The 12,422-nt window shown below is 40.5% G+C and overlaps 1 protein-coding gene across 2 annotated transcripts in view; it reads right to left on the bottom strand.

Annotated features, from left to right (window-relative positions):
• brinp2 (bone morphogenetic protein/retinoic acid inducible neural-specific 2) overlaps positions 1–9,837 on the bottom strand; it is a 172,170-nt gene extending 162,333 nt beyond the window's left edge. The window contains exon 1 of one of the 2 annotated variants that reach the window (XM_053883064.1): positions 9,268–9,837. The gene's annotated coding sequence lies outside the window, so the exon portion shown is untranslated. The remainder of the gene's footprint in view (positions 1–9,267) is intronic. The other variant, XM_053883063.1, reaches the window with a different exon arrangement.
• Between the last annotated feature and the right edge of the window lie 2,585 nt (positions 9,838–12,422).

The raw sequence follows: 12,422 nt of genomic DNA, 5'->3' as shown, positions 1-12,422 counted from the left end.
AAAGAGCTGTGTCCTCTCCGATTTGCTGCGGCTGACAAGAGGTTTTGGAATAAGCATCACTTAAACATGGGTCTAAATAAAGAATGCAATATTTCTGCAAAAGAGGAGTGTTTCAGACATTTAAATGAAATTAATGGAAGAACAGTTTTGAGTAAAGGCTTCTTATGAATTCGGCAAGTTCTAAAGTTGTCCATTGACATTTTCGTCTTTTCATTCGTTGGGACATTTTTTTCAGTGTCCCGTCAAGGATAAAAGCATCAGTTTGAAAAAAAAAAGCCTAACTTTAAAATGTAAACAATAATTCATGTGAATACATTTCGTTGACCTCAGCGAAATGTTCTTTGTCGCCTCTTCGTCTTGCTAGCATATGCACACAAAACAGTGAGCATGAGACTCATAAGGAGCTGCGCAAGACAACGTAGATGTAATGTAATGTAGAAACTCAGGATTAAACAATGATTGAAAAGCCATATTCCACATTCCAAAGTTTATCAATGTGACTGCCATGGTGTGACGCGCATGACTTGTGCTCATGTGCCACCGTCACCATGCAGAAGAGGTATCATGAAGGGTTGATGGAGTTGTGTCTCTATAGTCAGAGGCCACTAGATGGCGAACTGAGTTAGTTGTTCAAGTCCAAATATCTTACAGCAGACAGTGCCATCTGGTGGCCTCTGAAGATCAGGACACTGTTTCATGAAACCTTAACCTGTGCCACTTCTCCCAGCTGAGAATGTCATTGTCATACTCAGTCTTGAGATACTGAAACATACTGGCTGATTATTTTAATAAATCAGCCAATTTGAAGCTGATATATTTTCATCTCTTTTACCAGCCTTTCTTGGACTTATTTTTAATAGAATGCAGTTACCACGGATTAGTGGAGTTCAGACCCCTGGCTTAATCAGATACAAAATACAGGGCTTTGTTCCAGTAGCATTTCATTAAACAGGTTTTAATCCATCATTATTATCCAAAGTTTTTTTTTTAAGACTTTTGAGTAGGAAACACTTTTGTGGGAGAATCACTAGTCATTGCTTACAGGTAATTTTCTTCTTTTTAGTTTGAAGTTTTTAAGGTACCTTGTCCAATTGTCAGTTGAAGTTTGTGCATCATGAAAATAGAAGATTTCCGACCTACCAAAAATATAACTCATGCCTCTCTCCAGGATTTAAAGTAGACGCTGTTAACACCCAATGTTTTTGCTGAATTAGGATGCATTTACACAGCGAAAATTTACGCCGACTAAAACTGCGTTTAAACAGAGCCAACAATAATGGCCGCTTCAGGTTGTTTTGGGTGAAGACTTGGCGTCTTGTGGCCAAGACGGGTCTGTTTCCACCGGAACCTGGAAGCAGCACGGCGGTGGAGTGGAATGGGACTGACGCGGACTGGTCGGTTTATAATTCGACTGAAACAGATGGCATGCTGACTGGCTTCGCCAAAAAAAGCCTGGTCTGTCTGTGACTCTGATCCAGACTTGAAGACACACAGTGCCCATCAATTGCATTTCTGTCATTCAAAGGCACATTCAAAGACAGATCTGTAACGCGCCGACTGCGAGCGGTGTTCAAAAGTTGAGCATGGATGAGGAAAAGAAGGTTTCAGGAGAAGATCAAGGCTTATGTCAGAAGGCATTGTTGATGGTGTGATAAATGCACAGCAGGATCTGCGTCTAGTTGACATGTAAACAGTATCCAAAAGTATCCAGTCAGTCTGCACCATGTAAACTGGTCCTAAAACAACACTCCCTGACTGCAGATTTGTCTGTTCAACAAATGGGGTGTATATATATATATATATATATATATATATATATATATGTAGTATAGATCTTGAAGCCCACCTTTGCTATTCCAGACATATTCAGTCTCATTTGAGCACATTGAAATAGAAGCACAGCTTTATAAAGGCTCAGCTTCGGATTAAATTGCATCTCGAGCACAATGGTGCGTTCTCACCCATTCAATCTTACTCCTGGAACAGATGGTAACATTGGGCTTCTCCTTAAGAACATCCACACACTTGAATATTCGGATTTATGGTGGAACTGGCAGCAAACGCAAAGCTACATTGATGCTCCCTTCATTTTTCGTCGGTGCCATGCTTTAACAAGACAATGGTGGTGAGCTCTTCTCGAAGGTTGGCAAAAAACGCCTGCCCTTGAGCTGGTGCTTCAATAGCATGTACAAAAGAAAACCAGAAGGATGAAGAGAAATCTGGATCTGCTGGCGGTTAAGTTCTGAAAGCTCAGTGCAGCAGCCGCCGCCTCCGGCAGTGATTTATAGGTCACCTCTGCTAGGACGGCTGGAAAGAATTAACACGTTGTTAGCAGAAATAGAAACATAAGTTTATTGAATTGACTGATAGATGGACAGCCAGGTGTAAATGGTGCACTTTCAGGTCAAAGGACGGCACAGAGAAGGATAAGTAAAAGCATACAATAAGTGTCAGTGCAGGTTCACATAAAAAATGTGGACGATAATTTAACCACACGTTGACACAGTTTTCAAAGGGAAGTTTTTACAATAAGATGTAAATGATGATGGCGCGCTGCTTAAATTAGAGATGTCTTTTTTTTAAAGTTGAAATCTCACGTGATCCAACGTATTAAAACAAATTGGAAACACGTGGATAACATATTGTGCATCATGATCATTGTGGTTTTTGGCATGTTTTTAAATGGAAAAAAAATCAATTCAAGTCACACATTCCATTTTTTTTTAAATACAGTTAATCATGGTTTCTAAAATAATAAAATAATAAAAAATAATAATAATCCTTGCCCAGCACAATTTTTTTTACATAGCCACGTTGAAAGCTGAAGCTCAGTCAACACACCTTACCACAAGGTGAGTCCACCTTTTAGAATGAACTTGCTCATGCAACATTATAGATGTTTCAAGCTTAGAAATGAACATGGTATTCAAAATGTGTTGCGGTCCATTAATAATAACATAGAATATCAAATCTGGACTCATGATTGACATCATTGTTTAAACATGATAATGGTTCAGAAGAAGCTAAAACCCTCAGGACAAACTTTCTAGTGCTCAGCCTGACCTTAGGTCAAACGCATCCTCATAACCATGTAGCCACTGAATAGTCATCTGAATAGACAATGATGCATATCCATATCATATCAAAGAGGAGTTAAGGCACGTACAATGCCTTAGACACTCAAATGATGAGATATAAAGGACAAGGGGGAGCACTCAAAGCTCTGAAGCGCCACTCTTCATCAGGTGGAATGGAAAATGAACAGTAAGCACCATCAGCTGGAATACTGAGGCCAAGGCTGCCAGAAGAGTCAAAGCAGTTTGACACAAGCGCTTCTCGGCTTTGCTCCAGTCCTGATCAAGCCATCCAAAATTTCTCAACCTTCTCGCGCAGTACAACAAAGTCAGTCTTTCATTGAAGCACAACTCTTCTGTCTCATTGGTTATACATCCTTTGCCACCTATTTCACTGTCCACGGAGACCATGGAGGTAAAGTTACCATCACTCCACCTTCAAATATGGGTCAGCATTTCATTTCTATAGTGTGCGTTCAGAAGTAACTCGTAAAATGTTAATCTAAAATGAAAAAGCATCTGATATACTGAGGCAAGTTAAAGCTAAAACGATTTATTTTGGTTCAAGTCATTTTACAACTGCAGTTCAATCTATAGTTGTTCTCCCCAGCAACACAGATTCCATTTGAAATGTAAAAATACTGAATTTCATCTGAGGATTTCATTGGCCGCATCAGAGACCTAAAGCACACCGTATAAATCTATTTTCATATAAAAATATTTGACCTCCACGAATCAATAATCAATTACTCAAGCGGTGCATTGCACTTTCACAGCAACACACATGCTCAGATGTGTAACAATCCATATCTGGGGTATTAAAAGCTTAACTGAGTCCTTGCTGCTGTGTTTTTAATTAACTCCGAACCACAGTTTGACTGGAGGAAACTGAATTAATAAAACATTAAAAAAGCCAGAAGTGTATTATCACGACTATAAATGTGATTCAGAATATATTTAAATCGTTTTTTTCATGGTCAGTTTTAAAATATTGATGAATGTAACTTGCCTGGAATTGCTATAGTTAAATGTATTATCTACAAAGGTGTTTTTACGGCATTTATTAGCTTAGTACATTTTCATGTTAGTCTATCATTTACCATGACGCTGACATACCGATCTACACATACCATAGTTTTCCCTCTGTACAATTCATTTTTGGATTATTTTTAGCCAAAGTTAGCCGCAGATTGATGTCGGAATGCACATCAGCCAAGGCGCTTGTATCACATGAAAAATACTATACCATCAAATCCACCTTCAAACGTATTGAAGCAGAACTGTCAAATGCATGTTCATGAGATTCATTTAGCCTTATAGAGCTGTGTACCTGCAGTTATCTTGCGATACGGCACGTATCACGATACAGAAGAGGTTATACGACACATTGCAGTATATTGCGACACTGCACGTTCAGCAATATAATGTGCTATGAACCATCATTTTTAGGGGGGAAATCAGATAATGCAATAAAATATGATGTGTGTCAAAACAAATGAACTTTTATGTCAGTCCAGACTTTCAGTTAAACTCTTACAGAGGAATGAATCGGTCCCTTGATCGACAAGGTAACTCCAGTGTGCAAAAACTAAATGTATTAAACGGGACAATATCAAAGACAATATCGCACTATTATGTAAAAAACAAGTATCAATACAATCTTGTGGAATCAAGTATCGTGATTTTGTCACACCACTAATGCCTTAAACCTTGCTGAATTCACATGCAACAATGGCATTCCAGGAAAATCTAAGACCCACGGTTGTAATAACCAAGCAGACGATCGTATAGTCGTCATAATCACTGTAACAGGGTGTAATAGTACACAAAAAAGTTCTTTTTTTTTTTGTAAATTTGTTTTAAAGCTTTGGCACAGTAAGAGACTTTAAAAAAAAAAAATTTAAACCTAAATGAGCGTTAAAATATTGTGGCTTGTCACCTGAAGCGAGCCATCATCAGGCTTCTTTTTAAATAACATTATTAACATTATTAAAATAACTACATAACTACAATTTTTATAACAAAAGAAAATTTGGATAATGCAGCAAACTTCAACCAATATTTGGAAACATTAGCACTGCTGCCTCCTCACTCACTAATTTGTTTGTTGACATAATCAAAAACTACTACTACTACGACTACTATGAGTAGTACTGTGAGTAATAATAATAATAAGAAGAAGAAGAAGAATCATAATAATAATGCACTTCGGTGATGAAGTAATAGGTTTCATGAAACAGTAGCATTTTCAGAGGCATGGAGATGGTGTTCACTTCTATAATGCTTGGATTTGGACAACTACTTCAGTGACATATCAACATTGACATCCCATCCAACAGACATCACTGTCACGGATATAAATGGACAGCGCCGCTGGTATAATTCTCTAAAACATCACAAACAAACAAAAGAAATATTCCAAATTTAATCCAGCTACTCATCAATATTCAAATCACCATTGGAAGAATTTTTTTTTTGTACAAGCCTCTTCAAAAGGCATATTTTTGGTTCATTTTAATATAAATTAATTTTGGTTTTATTTTATTATTAGTTGACTAAGCGTGTATCTGGCTAGTATCAGGCTTTTGCTGTACATTCAAACACATGCATGGTTGCTATGGTTACATCCGTATCTAACTGCCGAGGAAAACAACATTACGGGGGCAAGGATTGAAATTCTAACAGACATTCTGACTATTCAATTAGAGATCAATCTTGGAGAAGGCAATGTTTTCAGTCGCTCTTGTCCTTGCTGTTCCGAGGACGCAATATGATATACACCCAGCAGCCTGTGAACAGAATGCAGCCTCAGTACTTAAACTCACAAACAGGCACTCAGCTGATTCATTTTCCTGCTGAGTGACTCACAAGGCGAACAACAATGGAACAGGCTGCAGTTCTTATATCGCTTCTAAGAGAGGCCAAAGGTCAGAAGCTGTATTAGCGCATATGCATGGCCTTGATGATCAGCCTGGAGACAGGGAAAAGATACAGACAGCTGGTTTATCATCATGATGTGGGAGCAGAATCTCATATTTTACTGGTGCTGTTTGTAAATTACTTATAATCTTCTGTAATTACCTTTCTATGCTTGGAGGCAAACCTGAGTGTGCGCATGGAGAGTGTGCACGTGGAGAGTATGCGTGCGTTTGCTTTGTGTTTTTAACAAAAGCATCTACACGGTTTGATTCCTTATTTTTAAAAGACAAATCTTCATGGGCGGAATCTGGATTGTGTGGGTTTTCTGTGTTCTTGACTTTCTCAGCAAAACAAAGAATATATTTCGGCGGAGTAGGCGGACTACAAATGAAGTCAGTAAACATTTGTGGTCGATTTGAGAACGTCTTCTTTCACGGTGATTGAAAGAAATGCTTATTGAAGAGTATTCACTTTGCACACTGTGAAGTTGAGTACGACTTGAATAAAGGAACTGGTAAGTCCAATTTTCAAACCGCAATTTATTCACAAGCTACTTTGGTCGAGAATCATCAAAATGTTAGTTGCACTTTTTTGTCTTATTTTTACTTTATTTACCCTATTTTAGCCGAGAAGGTCTTGGTTTAGCTTGAATTTTAAGATACATTGAATACAATTCCAAACTTTTTGCTCATGTGAAGTCACAGTCCTAGTGGTTTGAACTGAAAATACATATTTCTATGTGGTGCCATTCCTCAATCCCGACTACATCCGTCGTTGTTGCATTCCATCAGCCACTGAACTGAATGTGCCACACTAGAGTTTGATCATGAGACACATTTTGCTCCCATGTGGACAAGTTTAAAGGTCTAACCCACTGAACAAACACTTTTTGAACTGTATTTTTGAAGGGTAAAGGTGGCTTTTATTTTGTTCCGCTGCTCTTCTTCCTCCCATGCTCCACCTTTGCTGCGCTGAATTCATGCTGCTAGATGGCACTCTGTCCACTAAAACTGAGAGGAACTGAGGAATAGAAGCCTTTGAAAAGTGATATACTGTCTATAAATGAATGCATCTTTGCAGTGTGTCAAAGCAATGAAAATGAAGAGTGAAAAAGTGAATTTATTTCACACTCTATAAACAAAAACATAGCATTTGAGGATCATTTCATATTTAAATATATGCTTTAATATGAATTTTGACACTATATTCTTTTTCAATATTCAGAATATGAGGGCGTGGGCTCCAACCCTTCCCCTAGGTTCTGTTGTTTCAGTCCAAACCAACCGACACAGAGCAACAAGCGGCGGTATGTTCAAGCTATCTATTTAGTTTCTGTGAAAAAAACAAACATAAACTTCAGTTTCACTTCTGATTCTTAGATATGTTGTTAATTCTACTCATAGTAACAACTAGTCAGCATGATCAACTATATTCAACTATTAAATTGGTAGCCAACGAATTCAAGAGTTGACCAGTCATGACATCAGTGCTCTCTCCGGAGTAAGCTGAGGCTACGGGGCCATTGTGTTGTCAAAACGTGAAAAGTATGGGACCATTCAACAAAGGACACACAATATTGTATATAATATATACATTTGAAATATTACCCATAAATAAAAGATGTTCTCTGCATTTATTTCACACTATATTCAAACATGTGGGGATGTTCATAACCCACATAAAAACAATAGTTAGTTGCAGCCCAAATTGTGACAAAATGTCAAAATGCAACTATACTTTTTTGACATGATCTAATTTTGTAGAATGGACTAGTGAATAAAAGTATGCAATTCAGTTAACAAACATAGGAGTGAAAGCTCTGATGCGACCCCAATATTCCACGAGACAGTTCGGACCAGAATTTGTTCAAGTTTTCGACATGCAAATGTGTAACAATCTCATCAATCTCCCCACATCTCGCTGATTGGTCGAGGTTGCACACTGCCACTCAAGAAGACGGATCATTTTCATAAAGAAAAAGTGGTTAGTTGTCACACAGACAGAATGAAAGATATCCGACATAATGAGGAGCATAAAGACGGACAGCTTGGCCCGTGCAGCACGATTTTTGATCATGCTCACATTCTGTCGCAGTCAACCACCAAACCCTTTTAGTTCGTTCTCTTTCAGATCTGAGCGCTCTGTGCCTAGCTATCCTCGGTCTTGGTGGTGACGCACGCAGTTGGAACTAAAGCGAGATTTGTTGCTCAGCCTTTCAAACTCCCACTTGATCCAGCATCTATATGACGCTCGGTCTGCACTCTTCAGCACTGTCAATTTGGTCATGAATGTTAGAGCCCTTCAACACCTCATCACAGTCTCATCAATGTCCACTTTCTTTTTTTTTTTTCTTATCTTCCTCCAAGGCCGGAATGCAGCGTGCACAGGTGACATACACCTGAAGGTCTGATTTAGAACGCGAGAACTTCTGCTCATCAAACTGTTCCAAGTGCAAAAGAAAATAGCATAAAACATATTGAAATATTGAATTATCACTCAGTATTAACATTAAAATTAAAATCTGCTTTCTAAGAGCATAAAAAGCTTTTTCTTTTTCTTGTCTTTCATTCTGATAATAGATATAAATGTAAACATCAGTGTATCAGTGTAAGGATTACTCAAAGAACTTTGTACTATCCATCTTCACTTTAATGAGTACAACAATATATATGTTGTTTTTTATTTATTTATTTATTTATTTTATAAAAAAAAACATTTACAAATTCAAACAAACGTTTTGTCGTCAATTTATCCAGCTGCATGACTCAAATGTATTATTTCAAATTTTGGTTTTTTTATGTGTTGATTCATTATTTATATATTTATCGTGCGCGTTCCATGCTTAGCTTGCAAGACCCTGAGTGCCGTGGACTTCTTCCGACACCATTCCGAGGTGTCAAAGTAAATGGCAGGTGAACACTGAGCTTGCAAGGTTGACAGATTTGGTGATCTATTGCGTCACTGTGTTCAGTGTGATAGATCAACCTCCTAAGGTTCATGGAGGAAAGGTGACAGCCGAGACAAAGCTGCGTGGACACTGGTTGAAGGACAGGTCGAGTCCAGGTTCTGGGAATGGAGCCGCAGAACACATGTCTGAAAGCAGCAGCGACGCTTTCCAGCACTTACTTGCGTCTTGTCTCCAGTGCCGAGGCACCTCGGCACGCAGTCCACACGAGCAAAACACACCCCAGTCGACACTCACGTACTTTGCATTTCTGTGGATATTTGAAAACTGCGTGCGCAGTTCTACACTAAAAACAAGCAGAGAACTCACCTACCGTATGAAGGCAGCTCGATCTCAGCCGATGTATCCGTTTAGAATTGTGTTGCGGACTCGTTAAAACAGACGAATTGGCGGTTGGAAGTCCCTTTTTCTTCCAGCTCCCGTCACTCTTGCTCTGGGCTCCGGTCAGTCTTCGGATCTTCCCACGGGCAGCTTCACCTCCATCCTCAGTAATCCTGACACTCTCAAACTATTTTAAACCGTTTGTTTATCCGCGTCATGACGCATTACGGCGTGGATTTTGCGCACCGTTCAAAACGGTCTGGATTCAAAAAGGAATGCGGCGGTTGGTGATGAGAAAGTTTGTAAAGGGCGGATGGAGGAAATAATCCAAGGGAGATGCTCCTTTCTCGCTCACTTTTGCTCCCAAAGAGTCCTCAGTGGGGCTATTACGCGCTCCTGTAGAATTCACGGAGGCGCGCCAATGTCCCGAGTGTGCGCACTCACGCTCGCGTGAATAGTCTCCCGTCTTTTATTCCCAATGTGTTGAGTCTCCCAGCGTCAGACATCACTTGTCAAGACCGCCGCCGCTTCTCCTAGTGACTCCAGGAAAACGTCTCTTTTCAGTTGCGCCCCACCTCTCTCCATCTCTCCCTGTGTCTCTCACCCTCCTGTTCCAAAGCCACACCTCGCGGAGCAGTGATTGGCTGCAAGGAGAGCGGAGCGGAAGGGACCAGAGAGGGGAGAAAGGATGGAGAGATGCTGGGGCTGTGGAGGAGAAGAGGATGGGAAAAGTGCAGATGAAAGTGAAAGATGAAGGCTTGTGCAACAGGAAATAATGATGACGGAGGCTGAGAGATGGCAAGGGAGGTGCGTTTGAGCCCAAAGGGACAGGCTGGCTAATGAAAGTAAAAATGAGTTCCCTTTTACCCATCTTATTCTCTCACAGCCACATTTTGGCCACTGCAAATCTGCTCTGACTCCAGGCGAGACTGGATCTGCACTGACAATGTCCCCCATTAGTGAGCAGAGTCTTCTCCCTCTCTGCCCTCTTCTCCTCTGTGTTCGGGAGAAGAAGAAGAAGAAAAAAAAAAAAGAATCTGGTGTCTGTCAGCAAAGAAGCCTCTCTGTGAGTTTATGATGAATAAGTAAGTGGCGAAGGGGAACTGGAGAGTGGAGCGCATGTAGAAAATACTGCCCAGGGGTGAAATAAGTAACAGCCTGATCCGCCTCTGTAATGGGAGCAAATGAGGTGGGCTGGATATTGAGATTGTTGCGGCGCTCGCACACAAGGAATGACAAAAATTGCGTGACAGCTCCGGCGAGAGACTTTGATTGATGGCGACGCTCCAGGGAGTGTTCCGATATGAACTTGGTTAACTGGGAGCCACATGAAGCATTCATCATGAGCTGCCATGCAGGAGTGAGACGCTCACCAGAAGCCAAACACCTTCTGTGATTCCAAAATGCACCTGGGGATCATCTTCACAGGAAGACTTTTGGAGCTCATTTGAGGTGCACATCAATTAAGATGCAACTTCCCCTCAAATCCAAGTATGGTAAGTGCGACTTTTGTGTCAGGAAATGCTCATCTGGGCCCATGTGTTACTCTGCTAATTAAAACAGGTTATTTCCAGCGTAGCTTATTAGAGCGCAGCAGCACCGTACCCCACAGAGCTTTCAAAGTTTTGACTCCCACTGTTGCCTCGCAGACCTTGTCTTTGTAATAGAGCTGTTAATCCACGTCAACTTTAGGATCAAGCATTGTCAGATATTAACATGGCTGTGTTACTTACTGCTTTGTGTCCGGACACGCTGGGAAACTACAACTTCTTTCTCACACTGTTAGCCCCTGTCTACTGTTTGCAGTAGTAATACTTACATGACGACACCAAGAATGATATTTTCAGATTATCTCGGGGATCATCTGACTTTCTAAACTAAAATCAAAACTAAAACTAAACTAAAATCACTTAATTTTAATCATGAGCAAATGATATTTCAGTCAGATTTTACTTTTTGTCCACACAGACAAATTCAATAGGTGGTGGCAACACACTCACTCCAATGGCGTCATATGTTGGCGTTGGGAAAGTTGCCTTTTACGTCGTATATTGACGAAAAAGGAAGCCTTCTACGAATCCCTTAAGGGGAGAAGTTTTGCGAGATCTCGCAATACTGTGACGGTCTGAGTTTATGCTACTGCTCCTTTAAGAGTTCAATGGTGAGTGAGGGTGGAGCGAGATGCTGCTGGGGGTCAGAGAGAGTTCTGTTTTTTGGGAGTTGAGGAGAGCGCGGAGCTGCAATTGTTTCTGTTTTCTGGAGACCACTACACAGTGTTTGAGTGAAATAAAAGAAGAAAGTAAACTACGGAACGGTTGGTTTTGTCTACTACCAGCAGACGCTGCAATACTTTTGCAACATCTCACGCCGTTTAAATGTATTGATTCTGCTGCGAGAAGTAGAATAGTCATGGAGGATGACCAAAACCATGCTTGCGACAAAGCACGGGCTGTATGTCCTCAAATTTAGTCCAATTTCGAAATAAAATTCAATGAAACATTCCCACGGATGCTGACTCACCATCGGTAAGGTGGTTTGATCAGGAAGTAATACTTCAAACTAGTATTGCAAGATATCGCATTACTATTTTTGCCATATCTCGCAATACGTTTGCGAGATCTTGCAAAACTTCTCTTTTTTTTTTTTTTTTTTTTTGGTCATGTCCCCTTTGGGGCTCCGTAGCCTTCAGCGTTGCATGTTGATACATCGGCAAAAAAAAAGACAGGCTGGCGTAAGTGCTCCATTCTTTCTACATTCAGCGACAGAAGTTGGGGTTAGAGTAAACTATGGGATGGCTCCAATTATTCGGTGTCTAAATGTGTGGCAGATTACTATTGAAAGGCCATCAAAGGGCTGTACGTTTTAGTCATAGTGACTTTCAGTACAGCACTAACTGACATTAAGTGTCCCCCGCAGTGCTCCCTGCGCTTGCACATTTCTACTCCCCTGCATGTGGCGATGGAGTTATATGGAAGTCAAATGTGTTTTGTTTTGTTTTTCTCCCACCCATGATGGGCAATGCGGCTGTGCATGATACTCCATGCCACCCGTGCTATGTACGATCTACGCCACCCCGTCGCCCACGCTATGGTAGGGCACCATTCTCTCAGTACACTGAAACACTTATGCGTAACATTTAACGC

The sequence above is a fragment of the Synchiropus splendidus genome, chromosome 13, assembly GCF_027744825.2.
Source record: "Synchiropus splendidus isolate RoL2022-P1 chromosome 13, RoL_Sspl_1.0, whole genome shotgun sequence".
NCBI lineage: Eukaryota > Metazoa > Chordata > Actinopteri > Syngnathiformes > Callionymidae > Synchiropus > Synchiropus splendidus.
This window is presented reverse-complemented; position numbering and strand designations above follow the sequence as displayed.